Below are 27,983 nucleotides of genomic sequence, written 5' to 3'. Positions count from 1 at the left end.
CCAGAGAAACAAATCATCAAGGAGCAGCCCACTTCAGAGATACCTTTAGAATGTGACTTATTCCAGAATGTCCAAAAATAATGTTGCCCAAGACCACACAACTACATTGAACTTCTGGGATCCAAGATGAAAAGTGTTGTTTTGATGGACTTTGGGAGTGGGTTACTAAGATACAGTGAAACTAGATGTTAGCTAATATTGATGACTATTATTGTATTATTTGGCTTTTTGTTTCATATCTATGTTTGCTGAGTTTGTTATTGTTCTTGTTGTTACCTTGATGACATGGAAATCTCTCCTCTAAAATTAGTCCATAGTTTTGTTATGACTTGTGCTATGATTAATCAATCTTGTTGTTCTTATAACTGTTAGGAGAAATTGTTACAAACCTACATAAGGTTCGGTAAATTAAAGCAGAGAAACAACTATCTATTCCAGGTGATTTTTGGTAGAATTCCTCCTCTTAGTTCACTTGGCTACTTAGAAACAGTTTCTGGGTGGAAGTTGTAAGTGGAAAAATATAGCTTTATCTAGGAAAAAAAACTTCCTGAGGACCAGAGAAATCCACATAGCATAATACTAGGTTTTTCTTTACTAATTATCTTCTTGGAAATGTTAGACAACTAAATATCACTCTAGATAAAGTACTAGGTATGCAGTTCAGGAAGATCTAAGCTCTGACCAGATGAGAATAATGACTATTACTTCTTTCACTTTCAATAACATACCTTTCTAAATGCAATTTAATATCAGTTTTATGGTTTTTCATGTCATGCTGTTAATTTATATTGAGATTGTAGTCCACTAAAATACCAAGTATTTCTTCAAATGAATCATCTATCTAGTCATACGTCCCATCTCTTGTAATTGTAAGCTAATCGATACCGATAGACCTTCATCTAATCTAACATTATTGTATAGTTAGATTTCTCAATTCATATCTTATTATCATTTCATTTTTGTGATCTATAGATACAGATCAGAGACATATTTTTTCCCTAACTGAATGAGTGGTATAAAACAAAGATATTAAACACACTGCCAGCAGGCACTTCCAAGTACAGCTGAATGCAATTTAATTAGGAGATATTTAATAAAAGAAATCGAAATACAACAGAACATAATGTTGTGATGTACATTTAAATCATAGCTCACAGGGAGGGATCTTTATGTATGGGTTAGTGACCTAGGTTTCTATTTGAGTTTGGCACCACTGGTATACAGTATATACTAACAATAATGGTTTGTTTTTTTTTTTTTTTTTTTTTTTTCTTATATAGTCCTAATGTAGTCCAACAAGCTTTATGCTAGTTCAATATATTTCTATTCAAGTAAATCTCTTGACACATAGTCTGGTTTTATCAGACCCTTCCTTATGTTCCACTTCTTTTGAACAAGGCATAACTCTTCATTGATTTTGAATCCAATATTTGTACTGTCTATGAGATTTACTTAGGAACTGGAACTTACCAACTTTACTTGCTTTATTACTCATATCACATCAGTATATTGATAATAGGGTTTATAACAGTTGTTATCAAACATCTGTTTTATTTCTTTTGGTATCATACCTGTTTTTCACTGAAGTATCTGGTCAAGATCTTTTTATCTGAGAATATTTCTAACATCTCTTCCATTGTCAGTTAAAAGCTCAAGTGATTTGATCAACATCTCTCTGTCTCTCTCTCTTCCCTATATATATATATATACACATACATACATACATATGTAAAATATACATATATACTTACTATATGTAATTGCTACCAAGAATATTCACTATTATATACATGTATATGTTATATACATGTACACATATATCTATACCTTTTATATACAGACTCATATACACATATACACACACATATATGCACAAACTCCAGATTAAAAACCTTTGATACAACACTTTCATTTTTTGTGTCAAAACCAAAACCCAGAAAAACCTAAAGAATTTGTCCAGTCTGAGGAGTCTCAAGAGCCAATAGATGACTGATCTTTCAAGTGTGTCAAGATGTGGAATTAATTTCTGATAACCACAATACCTGAGTAGCAAAAGCAGAGATCATTCAACAACTACAAAATTACTCCCAAATTCATCCTTATTTTCTGCTACCATTCAAAATAATCTAAGTGGTCTACCTCAAAGCTTATAGTTACTTTGGGATAAGTTTATAGCTACTATGTTGCTAATACACTGGTGTTTACCTAATTCTTGAAATTTGAGAACTTACTACATCTACCATAAAGTTGAGATCTTCCACTTTCTGATTTTCACATTTTTGGATCACTTGGGGAAGCATTTAGGGGTAACTGTTCAAAACTAAGATGAACATTTAAAATGCAGTGCTTAATTGACTATGTTGCTTACTACACATTTTCTTTTTCTTTGATGGTATCCAAAAGCTCATCAGTTACTGCAATAAATGTGTTGAGATAAGAGGTGATTACATTGAAAAATAGTTGTATGTTCACACTCGTGGAATAAACTGCTTTTATGCTAGATTTAATTTTACCTTATTTATTGATTTTCCCCCATATTACATTCTAAAAAGGATGGAACACAAGATAGGAAATCAAAAGAGTACAGTTATAGTTTCCAATTTATAATTTGACATAAAGCAACTAACACTTTGTGCTTCAGATGCCTAATTTGCAAAGAGTGGTCAATAACAGCTCCATTATTACCATGCAGAATGGCATTAAATAATATTTATGGTATCCTATTAATTATTTTTTTAAGTCCTAAGGGAGTGCTACTAGAGGAAAACAAGCCATTTTAAATTTTAAGATATTTTATACACTGACAGCAACTGCTTTATTTACTATATGGAACATAGAACTTGACTTGGTAGTTGACTAATTGATGAAGTAAATTTTGAATTTTATGGCTATTGGACAGATATAGACACTACTTAAAAAATTTATATTGAACAAAAATAACTGTCATCTTTCCCCAAACTGAAAACACGGCTTCAAATGATATTGTGATGCTTCAGGACATCATGAATCTGACTGTATTACAGCAAAAACCTTTTTCATGGTTCAATTGAATTTATTTTTATATGGGATTTTTCATATAGAGTATTACAAAAAGCTTTTAAGGTGTAAGTCAGCCATAAAGTATAGTACAGATTAAAAGATAAAAAAGGATTAAAAGTCTACAAGAAAGTGAGTTATAGCAAGATGGAACCATCTATGAATTTGTTTTACAACCTAACAGAGTAGAAAGGAAGAGTTGAGATGAAAAGACTATAGGGAATGGCTAGATAGAGCTAAAAAAAAAAAAAAAAAAAAAAAAAAAAGCAGAACTATCTCTCTTGAATTTCAAAAGTCATTAATATTTTGTCGAATTTGATTTAGAGAAGGACAGAGAAGAAAACTCATGGTTCAGTTTTTTTGTAAAGACTATAAAAAGCAAAATATTTATTCTTCTAAAGATTCAATGCTATAAGCCTTGTAATACATTTAAAGAAACAAGAGCTTCTATAATTATCACACTAATTTCCAAATTCTTCCCAAAAATATTATTTTGAACATACTGTCAATTTTAAGTAGGATACAAGTATGAATAATCAATATCCTCTTGATTCCAGGGCTGTGCTCTATCCTCTGTACCATCTAGCTTTCTAATATATCACTCTACATTCCTCAAAAAATCCTTTTGGTTTAACATCTCTTTGTGTTTTGTTTTAACTTTAATACTACATATTGAGGAACCAAATGTTGAATTCACTGGTTACAGAAAAAAATAATAAGACATGACAAAATTAAGTATCACTATGTGTGTTAATATGCTTATCTGTAGACAGAATAGAACAGTGAATGGAAAACCTGCTTTGAAGACAGGAACACCTGGGTTCAAGTTCTGCTGCTGATAAAAATTGGGTGTATTATTGTGAACAAGGCAAGTAACCAATGCCTGCTCTAGTCAATTAAAATTATAAGCTATTAAGGTGTCAATCTGCATTGCTAAAGGGATATATATATAGATATATAGATATATAGAAATATATATATATATATATATTTTTTTTTTTTTTTACCAAGTAGCTTCAGTGATATTCCAGGTCTATTTCCTGTCCCTACTAATAGTATGACAGATATTTGCTGATTGTAAGAAAAACATACTCTATTTTTATTGCATTTTACAGTTTACAAAGCACTTTCAAATGCATTATCTCTTTAAATAAAGACAATAGAAATCTTTAAGGATCAGAGGAAAGAGAGAATTTAGGGTCAGTTTAGAAGTAGAGCAGTCAAATAACAATTTCTAGAGACCCTAGAGTTCAAAGAAGTAGCTAGGTGAAACATAGTGGTAGATTCACATAGTGGATAGAATGGTGGGCCTGCAGTCAGGAAAATTTTTCATGAGTTCAAATCTGGCTTCAGACACTTTACTAACTATTCAATCCTGGGCAAGTCACTTCAATCCATTGCTCAGTTTCCTCATCTATAAAATTAGCTAGAGAAGAAAATGGCAAATCATTCAAAAATCTCTGCCAAGAAAAGCCCCAAATGAAGTCAGGAAAAGTCAAACATAACTAAAAAATGACTAAAGAACACGGAGTTGAAAGTTATTCACTTTATCTTAGAATGGAAGTGACTTCACAGTTTGGGAGAATGATGTTCTCTCAGAATTATAGCCATTTATTCTGAAAAGAGAAGGGAGAATATGCTATAAATTGAGACTAGTGGCCATTAAATTTCATTTATTGAATTCCTGATTGACTCTTGTCTGATCTGGGACTGAGAAAAGGCATTAAGATCAGAATGCAAGGAAACCCAATAAAGTATACATTTTAATGATTTGAAAATAAATATATTCCAATGCCTGATAATTCTGCCCTTCATGTACAATAGGAATTTATTTTGTGATCAGTAAAGAATAAGCATGTATTAGCCAAAGAAAGACCAGACATTAAGAACATACATAGTGTACTAGTAAGGCTGAGGCAAATTAACTTTGAAAAGCACCCAGATATTCTCTTTCCAGTTAATTGTCATCATTGCTTGTCTTTTGTCCTCAAAAAGGACCAGTGATACCCGAAGCATGATGTCTTGGCAAACACATGTGAATTAAATATAAATGAGGCAAATTTTTTGCTAATTCATCAGCCTCACTCCTCCTCCAGAGTCATCTAAGTCCAGTAGCAAAGATCAAGAAGACTGGCAATGGTCAGAGATATAGTGCATGTAAAATGGGGATAATAGCACCAAGTTGTCAGAGTTGTCAGAGACAAAATGAGATATCTATTTAGTACATAATTCATGCTTATTAAATGTTTGCTGCCTGCCTTCCTTTTTCAGGTGTGACTATAGGAAAGATTCTTATTCCATTTTAATTCAACTAGACTTCTAAAGCTTATCTAACTATAAGATGTATGATTCCAAGTTTTCTCAAATATTCCTTTGATGCATGTTCTTCTCTTTTCATTCTCTCTCCATCTTTTCTCTATTCACATCCTATTGCTAGGTCCAGCATCAATCCCTATCAGGAGGGAGGTGAAGCAGATAGTGTTAGGGAAGAGTCCTTCATACTTTGACAGATCCTTACAGTACATGATTTCTTCTCCTTTATCCCCAGGGGATAGAAATAGCATTGGGTGGAGTTGTAAGTGGGAATATTTAGCTTTATCTAAGGAAAAATGTCCAGAGGATTATAGCAATCCAATCAGCACAGTAACTAGATTTTTCTTCACCAGTTATCTCCATGGGAAAAGCTAGGCAGCTAGGGCATGTAGATAGAGCACTGGACACAGAGTTCAGGAAGATGGCCTTTGACATTAAGGAACTATGTGACTCTGAACAAGTCATTCTCAACTTGTCTCCTTCAGATTCATCATTTATAAAATGGGGATAATAGCACTTACCTCCTATATTCTTTACAAATATACCAAGATCTAAAAATGCACCATGAAGTGATAAAACCAAATGGAATCAGCTACAGATTTCTCCATTTAGTTTAAGACTTCACAAATAGATGCCAAAATCCCACAGAAGTACAGTATTGAGATAGCTAGGGTAGAATGAAAATTAGCCAAGTCACATAAGAGACGACAGGGATGGATGAAACACCAGAGCAGAGCAACCAAGATTCTATCTATAGCAAAATACCAAGCCAAAGCACAGTTATCCAGTATCAGGACAACCAGGACATGAACTACACAATGAAGTAAGGTCATACAATTCTTGAAGTAGATGGAACCTGCTCCTAGCCAATGAAATTAGAATTAAGCAAGACCTTTTCCTACCATCCAGGAATACAGTCACTTAGTCCAATCTAGAAATTGAAGCTGAAAAGATAAGTAAACAGAAAAAAAAAAAAAAAAAGAAGAAAGAAAGAAAAAAAAAAAAAAACCATGATGAAGAAATACCCTAGACTGAGTAAGTCCATGAAATAAACTCAGAAGAAAGTTTTATAAGAAGTCCAAGTACGTCATCAGAGAAAAGAATGTTCTTGTGACAAGGATTACAAGAATAACTATACAAAATAAAACAAAAGATACAGAATAGAATAACTAGGGAGGAAAGAATGGGAAGGAAAATTAATAAGTTAGAACAGACAGTGGTTAATTGCACCCAGAAATTGAAGTTCTTGTAAATGAAAACAACTTTATGAAGAATCAAGGAATATTTAATCAAAACTAAAAAATTGAAAATGAGCAAAAAACTAAATCAACAACAACAAAAAAAGAGGAGAGATCATTCAAGAACAAATGTGATATCTGAAAATCATGAGTAAAATAATTGTACAAAATGAACAAATAAAAACTTGGACATTTTGTTTCAAAAATATCATTAATGAAAATTACAAAGATATATTAGAAAATCAAAATAGAAATGAGCTACCCATTAACTCCAGGAGGAATGATTAAAATGAGAATATCTGGAATGTCATAATCAAAAAATGTTCTGCATCAAAGAAAAACAAAGAACATAAGAGGAAAAAGAAAGAGTTTAAATCACAAAGAGGCATTGTCAGGGTTGAAAATATTTGGCAGCTCTAATTTATTTGGAGAGAAGAGTTTGTAGTACAAATGGAGTTTTCACATCTCCATAATGTTCTTATGAATTCCATTCCAAAATTGAGTTCTTTGTTAATAAAAATTGATCTAGAATGTAAATATCCCTAGTAAAGTCGTCCGAGATGGAACTGACTATAAGGAAGTTTGCTTTTGACAGAAAGTTCCAGATAATTCCAGGTAAAGTCTTCCATCATGACTATCTTGTACTACCCTATCTAGTCTGCAATCTGTTTCCCTCTTTCTATCCAAATTTCTGTACTCAAAGAGAAATCACTTTTTTCCAAACTCTTGGTTTTGATCAAAATACTCTCCACTATGTTCTCCTCTCCCTGTCATCACTGTTCAAAATAATGATTATGCTATTAAAATGCTGACACTGAACCAATTTAATAGATTTCTCACTCAATTGTATGTCTAATATGAATATGAATTAATCCAAAGAATATAGGAATAAATAAACCTTTTCCTTTTTTTTTTTTTTTTTTTTTTTAGGCTGGGGTTAAGTGACTTGCCCAGAGTCACACAGCTAGGAAGTGTTAAGTGTCTGAGAAGAGATTTGAACTCAGGTCCTCTTGAATTCAAGGCTGGTATCCAAGGTATCCAATTCAAGGCTCTATCCAAATAAACCTTCTCCAATGAGTTAAACTTTACTTGGACACTTTTATATCAATCTATTATTTAGACTTAATAATTTGGCTTGTAATGCTTATAACTAAATATCTTTATTTTTATTTTACCAAAGAAAAAAGAATACACAGGTACATACAACATGGGGTTGAAAGGAACTCTAGACCATCAAGAGCAACTCCTTTATATTACAGATAAAGACTATGTTAATTTGTTTAAATAATCTAACACATATTTTACAAAAAAAGAAATATCTGAGAAGTACTTATTAAATCTATTTTTAAAATGTTAAGTGGAAGACTTTCTTTTGTAAGTAGTCCATACACATCCAAGATTCCCCTTTCTGCCTTTATCTTTTCTCTCTCACTAGTATATTCCTCTCTTACTTCTTAAATTTTTTTAGACATCCTTTCATATTCAACTCACAGCTGTGCTCTTTGTCTATATATATTCTTTCTGTCCTAAGAAGCAAAAAGTTCTTATGAGTTACAAATATCATTTTCCCATATGGGAAGCTTAACTTTATTAAGCACATTATGGTTTCTCTTTCTTGTTTCTCTTTTTATACTTTTCTTGAGTCCTATATTGGAAACTAAAATATTCTGTTTAGTTCCAGTCTTCTCAAGAATGTTTCAAAGTCCTCTATTTAACCGAATGTCCATTTTCCACCATGAAGATAATACTCAGTTTTGCCGGGTAAGTGATTCTTGGTTGTATACCTAGCCCCTTTGCCCTATGGAATTTCATTTCCAAGTCCTCTGATCCTTTAACATAAAAGATTCTAAATGTTGTGTCATCCTGACTGTGGCTCCATGATATTTAGATTGTTTCTTTCTGGCTACATGCAATATTTTTTCCTTGAACTGGGAGTTTGGGAATTTGGATATAATATTCCTGGATATTTTTATTTTAAGACTTCTTTCAGGAAGTGATTGCTAGATTTAAAAAAAAAAAAATTTCTATTTTACTCTCTGATTCAGAACATCAGGACAGTTTTCCTTGATAACATGTTGAAAGATAATTTCTAGGCTCTTCTTTTGATCATAGCTTACAGGTAATTCAATAATCTTTAAATTATCTCACCTGGATTTATTTTCCAGATCAGTTATTTTTCCAATGAGATATTTCTCATTATCTTCTATTTATTTTTTCATTCTTTTGGTTTTGTTTTTATTGCTTCTTGATGTCTCAAAATGTTAGTAGCTTCCATTTGTTCAATTCTAAATTTTAAGAAATTATTTTCTTCACTGGGTTATTGTACCTCATTTTCCCATTTGGCCAATTCTACTTTTTAAGTATTTGTTCCCCTTATTTTTTCTTCCTTTTTTTTTATTTGGTCAACTGTACTTTTCAATGCATTCTTCTCCTCATTGGTTTTTTGTACCTCTTTTACCATTTGGTCTAGTCTGTTTTTTTAAGGTGTTCATCATTTTTTGTGTGTGTGTGTCTCCTTTACCAAATTGTTGATTTGTTTTTCATGATTTTCTTGCATCACCCTTATTCCTCTTCCCTTTTTTCCTTTACTCTTTTATTTGATTTTCATAATCCTTTATGAGCCGTTCCATTGCCTAATTGCCATTGATTGGAGGATAAAAAATTTCCCTGTCTTCAAAAAGTCCAGTACTTCACATTTTTTAGCAGCTCCCTCACATTTATGAATAAGTCCAAGCATTTAGTAGCTTTTCTTCATCCCTTTCTTCATTTCACATTTTTTCTATAATTTACTGACATGGGCTACACCATAATTTCCTTCCAGAGGTAAGAGAAGGAAATAAATATTTATATAGCATCTAATGTGTGTCAAACACCATGCTGAGTGCATTACAAAAATTATCTCATTTGATTCCCACAATAATTTTCTAAATTAGATGGTACTATTATCTTAACAGTTTAAAGAATTTGAGAAGTTAAACTTGCTTGACATCAGATAGCTATTAAATGTCCTAAGGCTACTGAACTCAGATCTTTCTGACTCCACTCCTAAAATTTATCTTCTATGTCACTTAATTATTTTTCCACATATTCAGATTAATTTTCTCCCTTTATTTATCATTGAAATCCTCCCAAAATCACTTCCATCTTTTTGAGCATAGAGAGATGCGGTATATCCCTATATCTTCTAGTAAAGAGATCAGTTTATACTAAAAGCAAAGATAAAAGTCATTTGGCTAATGAAAGAAATACAAGAAATTTTTGTATGTGTATTGGGGGGAGGGGAGAGCTTGTCTTTCAATAAAAGTTATCCTTCTCTATCTCATTTTATCAGTGTCTTTTATCTTGATTTGTCTGCTCTTAAATACTTTTCCTCTTCTCTTCCGGGTATCTTGAAGCCTTTACTTTAAGTCCTTTTCTCTCCTTTTAAATTTTGTATATTTATATTATATTTTATATTATTTAGCTAAGTCTTAAAGTAATTCTCCATATCTATCAAGATTTCACTCTAGTCATGTTCTTTCAGCTCAAGTCCTTTTCCTTTTTCTTTCTTCATTTCTCCCAAATGTCCTGTTTAAATTTAACCTCTGTCAGCCATCAAAATTCCAAACCCTACAAGTTTCCTTGACAGTATTTTTTCCTCCCCAGGATATTCTCTCATCAAAGTCAAAAGTAGAAATGAAGATCTTGAAGGTTTAAGTGCTGTGATTAGCTATATTCTCCTCCTTAATACCTATTCATTTTGAAATTAAAAACTGTCTTACTTGTCAAACTGTTAATAAATAATAAAATTGATTTTTCACTGAGAAATTGCAGCAAATACTGCTACTGCCACTTAATTAAGAAATAATACAGGTTTGGTTCTTCCAATTATATAATCAAATCCATTATTTATTGGCATCATAGAATTTTTTCAAAGCATGTGTTTCATCAAATTAATACATTCAGTTATGGAACATTATGATGGACTGTACTTACAACAATTACAATTTATTTTATTGCCAAAAATGTAACTGTTTTTTTTTGTTTTTTTTTACACAAAAGGTAGTCATTAAAAACACATTTTTCAGTAAGTAAAAGAAAACCCTATTTGGTAATGCTATTTTTCCACAATCTGAAGGGCTAGGTTAAACTAAAAGGAAATAAGAGTCATTGTTTGGGAACAATAAAAGTTTTCAAGACATTCTACATAGACCTGGCAAACTGAAATGAATATTTCATTTATTCATTTAAAAAAACTGACAACATGTAGTTATGTATTTAACACAGTTCTAGGCACTGCAAGATTTATAAAGACAAAATCTCTATCCTTTTGGAAGTGTAGTTCCAATAAACAGCTTGTGAGCCAAGATCCCATGTTTTAAAATATTTTAATTTTTTGATATATGAAGCAAAAAGTTATATATGCTTCTCCTTAACATGTGTAATTTCATTTAATTTAAAATTTAATCTCTTCATCCTTCTCTATTCCAAACACAAAGTAGACTAATAACATACTTCAATTCACTATTTAAAAATATAACACTACAAAGTCAAAGAGACATAGTGTAATTAGAAAGGGAGAATATTGTACTTGGTGTAGTTTAATCAAAAAACTGTTTCATTTTTATTGCTTTATTAATAGCATGCAAATATCAATATAGGAAAAATAGAGACCAACATTTCTATCTAAATTCTGCATTTTTTTTCAAATTACAACAATGAATTACGTAACCAACACTTGCAAAAGAACAAGCATAATAAACTCATATATCATCATATGAACATGATTGTTGTAATCTGAGAAACATCAAAATGATTAAATCCTATTGAGTAAAAAAATAAATAACATTTTCTGTTCCAAAACATAGAGAATTTCAAGTAAGCAATAATGAGGAGACAAACTTATAGTATTAAAAACAGATTTAATTTTTTTGTAGAAGTATATAGAAATATACACACACACATACATATATGTGTGTATATAATATATATATTAGTATATGAAAACTTTTTGTTATTTCTTACTAAAGGAAAATTTTGCTAGTAGTATTTAGAATTTGTATAATCTTTCCCTTTTGAATCTAAATAAAATATTATGTAAAATTGCATTAAAATTTTTTAAAGAGTCAGAAGTTACCTGTTTATCTAAGTCTCTGGGCTTCTTGTCCTCATTCTGCTCAAACTGAGCATCCCAGAAATAATGTGTGATGTTCATTGGTGGGTTCAGGAAGAGTTTTTCTTTAAAAAAGCAATAAACACAGAAGTCTGATAGTCTTTTTTTTGAAGCATTTTCTATTCTTCTTACTCTTTATTCCTTCTCCTTATTTGTTTTACTTAACTCTTGCTTACTCTAAATGTGGAGTTTAATGACAACATTATTGGCTTTTCACTATAGTCTTATTCTAATACTTAATTTTGAAGTAGAGATGAATATGAGTTCTTAAACATTATGCCAATGAATTACAATCCCTGATATTTCTTATCAATATGAAATACTTACAGTATAGTCCTGATAATGGAATTCATGTTAAGGTTCTGACAATCTAAGTTTGGAATACTTGATCATGAGCATATTGATATTGTGGCCCATGAAGATGTTCTGTTAAGGCACAGAAGATTGTGTTCTGCTACAATGCAGCTAGATGTCAGAACTATGCTAAATGATATAAAGAATTCTAAGAAATATAAAACAGGAAATTAGAGATAGGAGTAATAGAAAAATCTAAGAGAAAAAGCACAGCTATTATAGTAGTAAATGATAATTGTATTGTAAAGGACTAGAACTGAGCAAATGCACATGGATAATGGAGCACGTGAGACTAATTGCCAATTGGACGGTTCTCTATTAACTTGTTTGACGGTTGATCCTCCCAGCTGTTCTGTGCTGAATAGATTGCTAGGATAAAGAGGGGGAAGTGACATGTATGGGGGGAGTAGGAGGAGGAAATTGAGGCTTTCTCCCGTGGCGGTTGAGAGAGGAAGGTGGTGTGGAGATTACTAGATCTAATCCCCTGACTGCGACCTCAAGAAACCAAGAATAAAGACTTGGTGATCCTGACTATGGCTGATTTCTGGGAAGACATAGTTCCAGCATTGTATGGTGCTAAAAGTTTTATTTCAAGAGAAGGAAAGATCAATATAAAATGTAGCAGTTTTGGATATCATCAATCCACCTATTGATAGAGCAGTACTAAGTTAAAATGGGTATTGAAGAGAGAAATTAAAAATGGGTAAAGGAGTCAGACGGATAATTATGACTAGGGAAAAAATTACCTGAGCAAAGGCAAAGGGGAGAGAATAGTCTTTTAAAATAGACATATAGCTTATAGTATCAGGAAAGTGCAGTGACTGGCCTGTTTGGAAAATATGTCTGAAAAGAGGAAATAGAGAGAAATGGGGCTAAATTATTAGAAGGGAGCCAAATAGTGTCTCTCAATGTTTATTATGTGTTATTCTGGAATATAGTGTTGCATGAAGAAGAATAGAATTTGAGCAAGGAGAAATCTGGGTTTGAATTCTGCCTCTAACATTTATTATGAGAATATATACATGTCAGTTAACCTATTTGATTCTTAGTTTCTCTATCTACAAAATGAGAATAATACACATATTACCTGACAAAATTGCTTGAGGAAAAAATATGAGATAAAAGCTATAAAAGCTAAAAATTCCTATAGAATTCTCTCACTTGGTTGCAGAGAACCATTAGTTATAATAAACCATGGAAAGAAGAAAGGGAAGAAAAAAATTCTACAAACCTTAACAATATATCAAGAAAGTATGACTTTTATGCAATATTCCACATTTGTAATCCCCCACTTCTGCAAAAGAGATAGAGATATTACATGTATTTTATGAGGACATGATCCTTGATCCAAGACTTGAAGTTTGATCCTAATAAGCCCACAACATTCGGTTTTGATTGTCTTATTACTTTTCATTTACATTCTTATAATCATTGTGTATATTGTTTTCCTGGTTTTGATTACCTCAATTTCATTGTTTCATGATGATAATGTGATACAATTTGTTTAGACATTTAGTTTTCTTTAGTCAATCAATAAATATTTATTAGATGTTTTCTATGTTCCAGAAATTGTGTTAATTGCCGGATATTAAAAAAAAAAAAAAAAGGTAAAAATATAGTCCTTGCCCTCAAGGGCACTCTTATTTTAGTGGGAAATACAATACATTAAAAATTATACCTACAAGATAATAATTTTAATGGTATGTAATCTCAGAAGATATTAATATTTGCTCTTTTTCTCTTTTTCTCTCTCTCTTTCTCTTTTTCTGTGTGTATGTATGTGTATATGTCTCCAAGGAAAGAGTTTTTGCATAAATTAAGATCAGAGCTGAGTCCTGAAGGAAGTCAGAGAAGCCAATGGGTAGTTCGAAGAGAGAATGCATTCAAAACATGAGAGACAGCCATCAAGTCTGAAGATGGTGTGCATCATGTGTGAAGAAAAATAATAAGGTCAGTGTTCCTGGATTTCACAGCACACACAGGGGAGTGAGTAAATTATAAGAAAATTGGGAGTGTATGGAGAGCTATGGTTTAAAGGTATGAAAAAGGTTGTAAAGGGCTTTTAAAGTCAAAGGTAGGATTTTATGTTTGATCCTAAAGGCAATGGAGAGATACTGAAGTTTATTGAATAGGAGAGTGACATGGTCAGACCTGCACTTCAGGAAATTCACTTTAGCAGTTGAATAGAAGATAAATTGGAAAGAAGTTGGATTTAAGAAAATCAAAGAAAAGATTATTAAATAACACAGATATGTAAAAAGGAGTGTCTGTATACCAATGTATAATAATTTACTTTGTCTCCAATTCTTTGCTACTAAAACTTTTTTTCAAAATACTGTTCTAAATATGTCATGTTTATAAGACATTAGCAGATTCAAAGAAACCGTAAATACAGCTATGAATTAATATAGTGTGACATGAACAGAACTAGGAGAATAATTTGTACAACCCTATAAAGACAATTATTATTTATTTATATCTATATACATGATACAAACACAGTGACAAACTAAGTGGCATACATATCTCTTATACAACATTTTCAGAACTAAGCTTATCATCTTTCTCCTGGACTCTCTTCTCTTCTAAATGTTTTTATTTCTGTTGAAGATAACATCTTTCCTATTCCCTCATGTTCATAACCTCGGCATTATCCACTAGTCCTTACTGTCCCTAATCCCTCTATATCTAATCAATTTAAAATCTTGCTATTTCTATCTTTACAATATATCTCACATTTGACTCCTCTCCATTTACCCAGATACTACTTTACCAAGCCCTCATCTTTTCTTGCCTAGATTAATGCAGTAATTCCTAATTGGTCTTCTATACTAAAGTCTCTCACCACTACTTAGTTTGCTGCCAAATTAACTTTGATTGGTCATTTTCAGTTATCTCTTACTTTTTGTGACCCCATTTGCAGTTTTCTTGACAAAGATTTTGGAATGGTTTGCTATTCCCTTCTCCAGCTCTTTTTTTTTTTTTTTTTTTTTTTTTTTTTTTACAGATGAGGAATTGAGGCAAAACAGGGTTAACTGACTTGCATAGCATTATAGCTACTGAATGTCTGGATCAGATTTGACCTTGTCTTCTTGACATCAACACTCTTTCTGCTGTACCAATTAGCTGCCCCAAGGTAACGTAATCAAAAATCTTACCATGGGAGAACATTGTAAACTTGAAGCAAATGAGGAAGGCTTCATGGAGAAAATAGGATAGAATTTGGCCTTAAATAATAATAGCAACTCACACATCAATATATAATAGCACTTTAAGATTTGCAGTGTCTTCTACATACACTCTCATTTGATTAAAGGATTTAATACCCAGAAGAAGGTCCTTCTAAATAGAAGAGAAGCCTCAAAGACAATTTCCAGACATAACAATATTATGGTAGATAACTCCAGAGATGCTGAGCTATAGTAAACCCTTCCCCAGAGGAATGAGAAGGTCACTCCTAACTTTGGCTATGTGGGAATTGATGCCATCCCGGAGAAGATGAGGTGGAAAGACATGAAGCAGGGCTTTGAATTCAATATCATGGGGGTTGGTCAGAGTGGCTTAGGGAAATGCACATTCATCAACACTTCAAATCCAAAGTCAATCAGAAATCAATCCAATAAATTTCAGAGGAACAGATTCCTAAAACCATTAAGATCAAATCCATCACTCATGAGGGATGGGGTGTCTGGATGAAGTTCACTGAGATTGACACACCAAGTTTTGGAATCACATTAACAATGAGAACTGCTGGCAACTATTTTATCAATGATCAGTATGAGAAAAATCTGCAGGAGGAAATTAACATCAACCAAAAGAAAAGGATCCCAGATACCCGGGTACAGTGCTGCATCTACTTCATTCCTGCCACTGGTTACTCTCTCCTATCACTGGATATTGAGTTCATAAGACTAAGCAAAGTGGTCAACATTGTCCCAGTCATTGCAAAAGCTGACACCCTAACACTAGAAAAAATAGACTACTTCAAATAAATGATTACTGCTGACCTAGTGTCCAATGGTAGAGGTGTATAACCCAAGAAAGAATTTGATGAAGACCCAGAAGACAGACTAATCAATGAGAAATTTAGAGAAATTATTCCATTTACTATTATGGGCATGAATACCAATGGAAAGGGAAAGGGATCCTCAGGAGGAAGACTAATTGGGCACCATTGAAGTTGAAAATATTACACACTGTGAGTTTGCTGATCTGCGGAATCTCTTTATCAGGACACACATGTAGAACATTAAGGACATTACCAGCAGTATTCACTTTGAAGCTTATTGAGTAAAGGATCTGAATGGGGGCAACAGCAACATGCTTTCCAAAGGTGTGGAGGAGGAAGTGGTACCCCAAGAGATGGAGAAGCCTTCCCCTGCCCCTAGGATCCATTTCTTCCACCCATTCCTACCCCCAGCTCACCACTCTTCCCATCCTGTTTTAGTTTATATAATTTTCTTCATTTTTGTCATCATCCATCCCTTTTATATGCTGCCAATTGTCCCTTGTATATATGCTGCCATTGTCACTTGACCAGATAACAAGATACCATATATCATTGTTGAGTGTGTTAATTATTAGCCCACTGGCACTAATATTGGAAGGGAAAGGGAAATAAGAGATTTGTATTGTGTGATTCTGGATGAGGGCAGAGTGTCTCAGTACCATCTGGGACCTTAAAAATTCTAGAGTGTAGGAGAGTGGGCATTGTAGACTGTCAAGCCTCTGAAACTTTATTCTAGGATGCCAGCCTCATTTCCTTCTGCCTCCCTGAACCCTCAAGCTTTTTGCATTCCTCTGCATTCAGTAGCTCTTTGAGAAACCAATTCTATTTATTTCTAGAATCAGAGAAAGAGGAGAAAATGGGATGAGGTGAATTGGTAGCTACACACTATACTAACTAGACAGATTAGCTCAGTATCAAATAGTCTCAGGTGTTTGTGTGTATGTGTGTACTGTGTTTAAGTGTATAAAAGTATACACACATATATACAAAGTAATTATGTCCATATATCCATTTATCACTTTACATAAGATCATGGCTTCTTAGAAAGAATGTAAGCTTTTGAAGCATAGAGATTCCATGTCATGAGAGAATGGATAACGATATGGGGACATGGGCTCTTATCTCTTCATCCTCCCTCCATCCTCTTGCAAATATGAAAGGATTCAGACAAAATAACCTTAAAAACAGAGTTGATGCCCTTATCTTGCACCTTAAGGAAGTGACTAGTTCTTAGGAAAGGAATGTGCCAAATTTTGCAACAATGACAAAGCAGACTGTGTGTGCCTGTGCCGGCTTATGATTTATCAATTCCAACGAGTTAATTGATAGTGAGATCTTAAAAACTGGTAGTGATGATACTGAGGTAGCTCACTCTCAGGGGCATATTAGAAGGCACAGAAAGTAACTTTTAACTCTGCCCATCCACACAAATCATTTGGGGGCTTCTTGTCTCTCCCCGTGTAGTCCCTTAAGCTGGAGAACTGGAACAAAATAGAGATCAGGTAGTGCTCCAGTCAAGCTTTCCATAAGCTATCATTACTTTTTGTTGGAATTTAGAGACCACTGATTTGCTGGGAACTTGCTTGGATTTATGATTTTCTTTAAAAATAATATTAAATTCCTTCTCCTATTTTGCTTCCTTCCTCAAAAAAAAAAAAAAAAAAAAAATTACCATGCCACTTTTCTATTCATGTTCAGTGCTGACCTATTGCCTCTAGAATAAAATATAACCTTTTCTGTTTATCTTCCTAAATTCTTTATGAACTGATCCCTATCTTTCCAAGCTTGTTGGATATTATTCCTCCTCCCACAATCTATAATCCAGCAAAACTAGTTCTTTCTCATACTTTGTTTTGCTTAGAAAACCTCACACAGTTTGAATTCTCTCTTTTATCCTCAGGGAAGAACCTTCAATCTCACAATCTCTTTTCCTTTAGGATTAACTGTACTCACTAAGCCTTTTCCTTATGAAACTCTTCCTGATCCTTCTAATTGCTAGTGCCTTCCCTCTCAATCTACTTTGAATTTAATTATTTTGTGAATATTTATATTAATGATAAAAGAGTCCAACAGAAATCCAGTCCCGAATGTATGGACAGAGGGCACAGTTCAAATATGAAGTTTGGTTAGCTGGCATCTTGAAATATTTAATAACTTGTGACAGAGGTGTCCTTACTGATGCAGAAAATGTACTGACTAGCTCTTATATGTTTACTTTTTAGTGAGGAACATCCTTTTAACTGTTTACTAAGTCAGAACTGAGAGTAAATACAAAGAACTCCATTGGGGAAATTTTCTCTCAGTTGGCTAATGAATATGGAAGAGTATAAGATGTAAGCTAGAGAGGTAGGTAGAGAAGCAAGAAGATGTGGCTGCTTTAGCTGTCAGACTCTTCTCACCTGGACTGATAGATGGCTGTGAAGGCCTGTGTCAATGTTTTTAGCCTCTTTGTGTTCTCCCAGTACTGAGACCTTGTCAACTCCAAAATGTCAAAAGAGCTACCAATAGTTTAGCAGCTATAATTGGAAGAATGTAGCCTTGAAGAGTGAGGCTGAGGTATCCTGTTAGTGGGTTAGCCTAGTCTTCTATGCCATATTCAGATGTGAACCTCATAGTGGAAAGAATGTTGATGGCTGCCACTTTAGTTTGAACCCATTCTCCACCTGGCCTGAAGTTGTAGAGTATCAATTAAAAGTATTGAGAGAATATGGTTCTGTACTTTGATTTTTGATATGTTTTTTCAGTTAACATCCCTTTTCAGGAGTTACTGGATGCTTATGATTTATCAGTTCCAACAAGTTAATTGACAGTGAGATCTTAAAGTCTGATAGTGATGATACCGAGGTAGCTCATTGTCGGAGGCATATTAGAAGGAACATAGTAGAAAATATTTCATGAGCTGATAACCTTAGAAGAAATCCACTGACTCTAAGGGTTACTCCTAGAATACTGGAAAAATCAATAGTCACCCTTTTAGAAACCCAATATATCAATGTGAGTTTGGTGAATAAGCTCTAAGGAGACTATGATATTACCAATAAGTTCTAAGGTTTTCCCTTCTTTTTTTCAGCATAGGTTAGGAAAATGGCTACAATAGCCAGGACTTGCTTCTCTCAAAGGTAGAGCAAAGCTCAAACCATGCCTCCCATAAAATAGCTTTCTGGTAGACTCTCATTGACATAGGTTTCAGGTCTCCTAAGGCCATAAACATTTCTATTCCCCTCAAGAATGGAGCTTCTCCTACCCTCAAGACTATGAGAACCATTATACCCTACCTTCATGATCATACATATTTTCATATCTCACAATATATAAAAGCTAAGTGCCTGCACATCTTTTTTGCATATCCTTACTATATTAGGATTAAGTAAACTTCCTTCTTGTTAACTGTTCAATGACTTATAAGTGTCTGAACTAATAAGTTGACAGTTGGCATCAGGGTAGTCCCTAAAAGTGGCATTACATGTTATGCTATCTATATTTATATAAACAATTTTCTCTCTAAATAGAACATAATTTCTTTTTTTTTAAATTTTTTTTTTATTCATTTTTCCAAATTATCCCCTCCCTCCCTCCGATGACAGGCAATCCCATACATTTTACATGTGTTACAATATAACCTAGATACAATATATGTGTGTAAATACCATTTTCTTGTTGCACATTAAGTATTAGCTTCTGAAGGTATAAGTAACCTGGGTAGATAGACAGTAGTGCTAACAATTTACATTCGCTTCCCAGTGTTCCTTCTCTGGGTGTAGTTATTTCTGTCCATCATTGATCAACTGGAAGTGAGTTGGATCTTCTTTATAGAACATAATTTCTTTATAACATATATTCTTTATAAGTAGTTATTATTTCATTCTTTGGTACTCATATCTCCACAACATAATAGTTCTGTCCATAGTGGCCTTTTAATAAATAACTTGATGATGGATTGACTCTAGAAGACTCATAATGAATTATGTTTTCCAAGTCTATTTTTTTGCAACATGGTTAATATGGAAATTTATTTTTCATGATTTCTCATGTATAATTAATTTATTTCATATTTCTTGTCTAATCAATAGGTAGGGAAGAAATAGTTGAGAAAAAAATTTAAAGAGAATGTTAAAAATATTTTTAAAAAGAGAGAACACTGTTGGTGTGAGCAACAAGCTACAACAAACTAATTTTCTTTAATACTTTGAAAATGAAACTAGCCTAGAAGTGATAGGTCTAACACACATGTTTGTATGACCCTGGATGAATCATAAACTTTCAATATTCTAGGTAAATATCACAGATTATAAGAGAAGGTTAGGACTCAAATTAGCAAAGCAAGTTTCCTCATTGCGATATTACTTACACAAATGGAATCACAAGTCTAGACCCTATAGCCATTATTTCTCATCATCTGGACTATTCAATTAATAGTCAATGCTTATATTCTGAGCAGCTGAATCAAAGTATTTTTGCATTTAACCTGACTAGAAAAGTGGTCTTCCAAAAAAATGCCTTTGTTCTTTTTCTTCCCCTTCTCCTAAGATAATAGAATAGTTAACAGTCAATCTGTATACTTTGATATGTGAAGGGAGTCTCAGCAGATAAATAAGAACAGTTGGTTGGCATAGGTCATGGGGAATGGTATTTTAAGGGATTGGGAACCTTGTAGTAAAAAAATTTTAAGTGGATGAAATCTACTGATAACAACCCAGAGGTGAGAATCCAAAACAAGTGGCAGGAACATTAGTGAAAGATGAACTTGATCTGCACCATTTTCTTCTACCAAATTTTCTTCCTGAACTAACCAGATAAAAGTCACTCACACCAACATACTATTGATATACCTTATCCTATTATAGCAAAACTCTAAAGAAATATAAGTACATTTCAATTAAATACATGTATACATATAAATTTTAGTTGTCAATATTGACTAATGAAATAGCAAAAAAGTTCCAGATAGATTTGAGGCATTTTTCTCATATTTTTGTATTTAAGATACATATATGTATATAAATGTGTATATATGTGCACACATCATTTGCATATATAACATACATATTATATAAACATGCTTTAGCATAATATCCTTGTCTCATTCTAATTGTATTTTAATAATGGAAATAAAAATAAAACTGATGAATTATTATAAATAGCCTCACTTGGCATTTTCCCAAATCATGAAGCATTCATAATATTGTCCGTCTTCATTTTAAAAATAAACAGAGTACAATCAACATCTTCCTTCTATGTGTTTTCCCTTTTTACAAAAAAATGGTGGGGAGATTTATGACTCACTGCAGTGCTACATTGCAATTCAGATCAGGAGGCCCCTGGTCTCAGAACACATTCCCCTGACCTGTCACTTACAGTTTCAGCAAAGCTCCCATTGCATGCATCTGTAAAGGGAGATGCTGACATTGCCCTTGTGGGGATTATCGTTTCAGAGAAAAAAAATTACCAATAATATGTTCTGAAGATATACTTCTGAAGCTACGTTTACATAAGTAATGTGAGGAGAAATATTTTGCCTAGAGAAGCCCATTTCCAGCTTAAGCATTCATGTCTGTGCTGCCCTGATAATAGTATAAGCTTCCTGGCTCCATCAATATCTTGAATACTAGACACAATCAGAAAGGCCTATTCCCTTTCTTTTTGCATTCCAGAAAGCACAAATACATACACATATCTACATATATACACATGTGCATATTTGTGTATGTATTTATATATACACATGCACACACATACACATACACTTTTTTTTTTTTTGCTTTTCCCCTCTTTCAGCTGTCAGAAGTAGCCTCATCCTCAAAAACAATGCTGCCTTCCCCCATAATAGGATGATGAAGAATGACAGTTTTAGCTTAATATATCCAATATGCTAGCAGCCAGTGGCAAGCAGAGACTCAATTCTTAGTGCATGACCAATCTATTTCTAATGTTCTTAGCATAATAGTACTTGATTTATATGATTTATGCTGCTGACAGAAGCAGACTATATATGAGCATGAATTTATAATTTAAGGAACATTTTGTTTTGTTTTAAAAACATGTTTCTAAATAACACATACTAATTGGAGACTTTTCTTTTCAAGGAACTTATCTATATAATGTAAAGTTTTAAGAGTAAATTCACAATTAATCCTTAAACCAAGGCAATGCCTTACTTGGCTGACCCTCTAAAACAGTACCTTCTGTTGGCTATTCTTCCTGGATTTACTTAATGGGGAAGGGGAGAAAAGGAAGAGGAACTCTAGGCTATCAGATAATTGTTCTGATTAGAAAACATTTGAGTAATTACATTTCGCCTTTATTCTACTGCATCAATTCTCTGATTGGCTGCAAACTCACTAGACAATGATTAAGCATAATTCTTTGTCCTGTATTTGTGCATTGCTGGGGAATCAATAAGTGCGAAATAATAACCCCAAACCACTAAAACTCAATTTGGCTGGGGGAGGGATCACTTTAACTGCTTTAGCTACCTAAATAGGAACATTTTACAGTAGCCTGCTCACAGAGGCCAAGGTTGTTTGCAATGTTCTGAAAAGACAAGTTGCCTGAAATAGCACAGTTGGTGGGCTGTACCAAAAGTGCAAGTAAATTAATAGTCAGGTACATCTGGCTGCACTCAATCTTCCAAATGCTGCCTTGAAAAAAAAAAAAAAAGAAAGAAAGAAAGCTCCACAAAGAGAAAACTTCAGGCCCATATTCATGGAAATCAATGGGCAATTTCAATTTGAGAAAAACCTGGTCACCCATCCAGTAATAGGATCAGAAGCCTTTGACAAAAGGGATTATGGTGTGAAGACAATCATTAAGAAGAAAAAAAAAATTGAATAGTGAGAAAAGCTGTTTTGTTAAAATGATATCGCTTTTCATTTAGTTTTATAAAGCACCATGTCAATTTAATTCAGAAATAGGAAATTTATTATCTTTACATTAAGAATGTTATGAATGGGTAGATTGAGAAAAAATTATACACTTGACAATTTCAGATATTTTTATCATTTTGGGGAGATTATTTGCAGACTTATCTGATTCAGACTCATAAAATTTAGAAAAGAACATATCTAAAAGCTTCTTGCAGACATGTAATTGTTGGGTTTGTTGTTTTGTCATTAGTAGCATCTTATTCTTTGGGATCCCAAAAATAGCAAGCCAGGCCCTTCTGTCCTTCACTCTCATAAAATATGTTTAACTTCATGTCCATTTTTTCTACGACACTCTCTATCTCATTCTCTGCTGCTCTCCTTTTCTCTTGACTCAATAGTTCCTAAAGTAGGGTCTTTCCCAATGAATCGTCTTTTATGTAGCCCAGGTTTTAATTTTTCTTGTTTTTAAGAGTTTTTTTTTTTGTTGTTGTTGTTAATTTTAACTGTTTTATTTTCCAAATACATGAAAAGATAGTTTTCAATGTTCACTTTAGCAAAATCTTGTGTTCCAAATTTTTCTCCTTTCCACCCCCTTTTCATTTTCCCAAGACAATAAGCAATCTGATACAGGTTAAACATCTACAATTCTTCTAAACATATTTCCATATTTGTCATGCTGCATACACACACACACACACACACACAAAATCAGATCAAAAAGGGAGAAAATACAAGAAAGGGGAGAGGGGAAAGCAAACAAACATCAAAGGTGAAAATCTTATGCTTTAATCCACATTCAGTCTCCACAGTTCTCTCTCTGGATATGGATAGCACTTTACATCATAAGTCAATTGAAACTTCCTTGGATTATCTCATAGTTGAAAAGAGTAGCCAAAGTACTTAAACTTTTGGTTTTAGTTTTGACCTTCCAGTGAATTGTCTGAATTAATTTCTTTAAGTATTGACTAATTTTATCTCCTTGCTGTCCAAATGATTCTCAAAAGTCTTCTCCAGGACCTTAATTTGAAAGCACTGATTTTAAGACATTCAACTTTCCATATATAATAACAAGATAAGAGGCTATTCAATGTCACCTAAAATACAGATCCTGACTAACTAATATAGCACACAGAGAGATCATCTAACACTTAGCTAAGTATTTCAAAGAATTTCCTTTGAGAGATGACTCAATATTGAAAACATCATAATAACTCTAGAGAAGTTCTAGAACCACCAGATTTCTATTCGATATTTGATTTGATTGCCAAAATCTAAGATCTTTGTTGGGGGGTATAGGAAAGTTGTAGAGGGAAGATACTTTTACAGCTTTCCAAGACATTCATTATTAGATTTCCTGTGCAGTTTTCTATTAGACAATGAAGGAAATTAAATAATGATTAAGGAATTGATCATAATTTAATGATACTATTTTAATCTTCTTGAGTGTGGTTGCTTCTTTCTCTAATTTACTACTTCCCTTTCAATAGTTCTAAGATTTCCTTATTTCATTAGTGTAGGCACTTCTTCTACCAATACATCCTGTAAACATTCCATTACTTGGTGAATTTTTTTTATAAATTGCAATGGTGAAAAAACTAATTAAAATAAGTACACATGCAAAAAGCCCAAATGGGGATAATTTTTGTGTGCCTTAAATGGCTATCTTCCAAGACTAGAAAATTTTTTCTCCTCACATCTACCTCCTTGCTTCTTCAGTTTCCTTCAAGATTGTGCTCTACTGAACTAAGATAATATTATACACAGTAACAACAAGGTTATGTGATGGCTCTCTTCAATGATTTGGCTCTTTTCAATAATGAGGTAATCCAAGACAATTCTAATAGACTTGTGATGGAATGTGCCATCTGCATCCAAAGAAAACTATGGAGACTGAATGAGAATCAAATAACAGTATTTTTACTTGTTGTTTGCTTGCTTAATTTTTTACTTTCTCATGTTTTTTCCCCTTTTTATCTGATTATTTTTATTTTTTTGCACAGCATAAGAAATATATAAATATGCTTAGAAGAAATGTACATGCTTAATTTTAATAGGATTACTTGCTTCTTCCAGAGTGGAGTGGGAGGGGGAGAGAGAGATTTGAAATATGAAGTTTTGCAAAGGTGAATGTTGAAAACTATCTTTGCACATATTTGGAAGAAAATACTATTAAAAAAAAAAAAAAAAAAAAGATTGAGCTCTAATCTATCTTCAGGACACCTTTCCCTAGTCATTCTAATTTTCTTAAGTGACTTTCCTATGAAATTATTTTCTATCTAACATATATGTTTATATGTTATTTATTATACATATACACATACATATATATCATGTGTACATAATTGTTTGCATATTTTCTTCTCTTTTTTAAGGTGTGCTTCTTGAATGTAGGGACCGTATTTTTTGCCTTTGTATTCTACTTTGATTTATTTCAAGTTTGATTATTAGACTAAATATCCTTCTTTAAGAAAAGCTAGCCCAAACAGCTAAACCAGGCTAACAAAAACAATGTCTTAATTCTAGGCCATCTATAGATTTAGTGGATAGATTTGATGAGGTTAGTGGAAGTCAGAGAGTTCTGGAAATCCCCTTTTGGTCAGAGGCACAGGTTCTTTGGGAAAGAATTCATAAATCCTGAAATATTAATGGCAAAAATGGAAGTTGATTGTTGGATAGGAAGCCACGTTTGCTAAGAGACTGACTTCTTTAGTGGCAAAGTCCTATTAGGGAAATGGAGGCTGCCACTGAGAAGAGAATGCCTTCTCAGTGGGCAGGATCCTACATTGGACATTCAGCAAAGAAATGAGTAAAAGGAAACGTATTTTATGTCCAGCCCTTGGTGGAGAGAGGGAGTGAGGAGGGCCATTGGGGCATCCTAAGCTGATTAGACCAGGATCTCCCAATTGAAATTGCTTTGACGGCTTCTTCAGCCTGAATTTGAATAGAGATCCTGCTTGCCCTAGAAATGGTCTGTGGGTGACACCACTTAACTTGTGTGGGGAGATATGCCTTCCCAGGAGGCCCTGAGACTCCAAGATCAAAAGGGAGCACAGTTTCAGAGTGATAATTTCAAAGGGAACAGTTTCACACCCCCTGATATGACCTTATCATTTAGTAGTAGATGATTTAGAGGAATAAAATAATCATAGGACTTAAAGGGATTTTTTCTAAAAGCTAAATTCCCTTTTTCAGTAGCTAGAGAAAGGGGAGTTTACTAAAAGCTAAGTCTCTTTTTCCAATAAGTGAAAAAGAAAAAGGTAATGTAATTTTCTAAAATTAAATTTCTCCTTCTGGCAGTTTGGAGACTAGGTATTGACTACTAGCTTATCAAATGCAGATCACAAGTTCTTCTTTTCCATTCCCCTTTCTCCTAGATCCCCTGAAGCAAGTTTTCCTCTCTAGAAGATCTATGGGCCTCTTTAAAGTAACATTTCTGATTACAAAAGGCATTTCATGTAGAGCAAAGACTTCTGGGAAAGGATTAAAAATGTCTGGAAGAAGCTAACTAATCAGATAATTCACCTTGTCCAATTAAATTATGTTCAAAACAAGTTTTTGTAATATTTTTTATTCCTCTCTTTTGTAAAAAAAAAAAAATCAGTCTTGTAAATAATTCTTGGTCTTTAAGGAATCAGATGATCTGATATGATATGCAAAAGCAAGCTTTGGAAATTAAATTAGGTATTCTTACTATTCAGTTTCTTTTTTATTTCAGATAATTAATTTTAGCTGACTTGGAGTATCATAACGTTTTGACATAACATTTGCCTTGATTTTTAAGCCACATTTTCCTTGAATTCAGCTCCACAAATCAAAATTTTGAAATCAAATCATTTGCAGACAAATGTAAGGGATAATTATATTCATAATTTAACTGAAATTATTCTCCCCAAAGTTATTAATCATCTGTTAATTGTCAAATTGCATGTCTTTTGCTTAATCTTCATCTTTCTTGATTTCTCTGCAACCTCTAATGCCATCAATCATCCTCTTCTTCTAGATACTCTCACTAAGTTTTCATGATATAGTGCTTTCTTGGTTTTCTGGCTACATTTTTCACTGTTAGTCTCTAGTGCTTCAATTTCATCCAAGTTATATCAAGATTAGTACCATGAAAATTCCTCAAGTATCTGTCCTAGTACTTTTCTTTTTGCTCACTACTCTCTTGCTTGGTGACCTCAACAATTCCCATTTGTTTAGTTAGGAATCTATAAACATTATTCCCAGATTTACATATCTAGTTATAATCTCTCCCAAAATGAGGATACAAAGAGTTGGATATAATGGAAATGATTCAACACAACAAATTGTAGAAGAAAGAAATTCTTTTCTAGATATTGGGGCATCTTAAATTTTCAGTTATAGCTAAATCATCATAGACTATAATGAAAGATGCCAATTGTCAAATTCATTGTTTAAGAAAAGGATAATGACAACCCTGTGAAATTCTGCCTTGTTTAGTCCATATCTAGAATTTTGTGCTTAGGAAGGACAATGAGAATCTATAGAAAAGGCAGGGGAGACTAACCAAGAATTCATGAGAATGATCTGAAAGAACTTGAAAGTCATTAAACTAGAGGAGGAAATAATATATACAATAGCTGTCTTCAAGTACTTGTTTTACTAGAGTCCTAGTACTACAAGAAGAAGAAATAAGAAAAAAAAATGACAGAAGTTTCAAAAACATAATCTGATTTATGGTAAAAACTTCCAAAGAATTAGAATTATCCAAAAATGGAATGTTACCTTGGGCATTTGTGGTTTTGACCTAACTGGAGGTTATCAAGCAAAAGCTGTACTGCTAATTTTCAGCTGTGTTATATGATCCGATACAGTAGCATGTAGTCTTAGAGAGAGACTTGACCTCAGAGCCAGGAAGACCTGAATTCAAGTCCATTTTTTTACATAGAATGATCTAGGGAAAATCATTAATCTTCTTAGTGTACTAGATTATAAATTATGTTATAGGTTAGTTATAAGTTACAGAAATGATATTAGTCCTGCACTCGTAGAAGGAA

The 27,983-nt window shown here is 33.0% G+C and overlaps 1 protein-coding gene, 1 long non-coding RNA gene and 1 pseudogene across 9 annotated transcripts in view; 2 read left to right on the top strand and 1 right to left on the bottom strand.

Moving 5' to 3' along the window:
* CDH12 (cadherin 12) overlaps positions 1-27,983 on the bottom strand; it is a 1,341,561-nt gene that overhangs the window by 167,149 nt on the left and 1,146,429 nt on the right. The window lies entirely within an intron of this gene.
* LOC141549496 (uncharacterized) lies at positions 12,518-15,266 on the top strand. Its single transcript, XR_012484371.1, has 3 exons — positions 12,518-12,661; positions 13,891-14,043; positions 15,101-15,266. It is a non-coding gene; the product is annotated as an uncharacterized LOC141549496 (long non-coding RNA).
* On the top strand, positions 15,374-16,723 carry LOC141549494 (septin-9 pseudogene; annotated as a pseudogene).

The sequence above is a fragment of the Sminthopsis crassicaudata genome, chromosome 1, assembly GCF_048593235.1.
Source record: "Sminthopsis crassicaudata isolate SCR6 chromosome 1, ASM4859323v1, whole genome shotgun sequence".
Taxonomy (NCBI): Eukaryota; Metazoa; Chordata; class Mammalia; order Dasyuromorphia; family Dasyuridae; genus Sminthopsis; species Sminthopsis crassicaudata.
The sequence above is the reverse complement of the archived record's forward strand: the minus strand, read 5'-3'. Positions and strand labels throughout refer to the sequence as shown.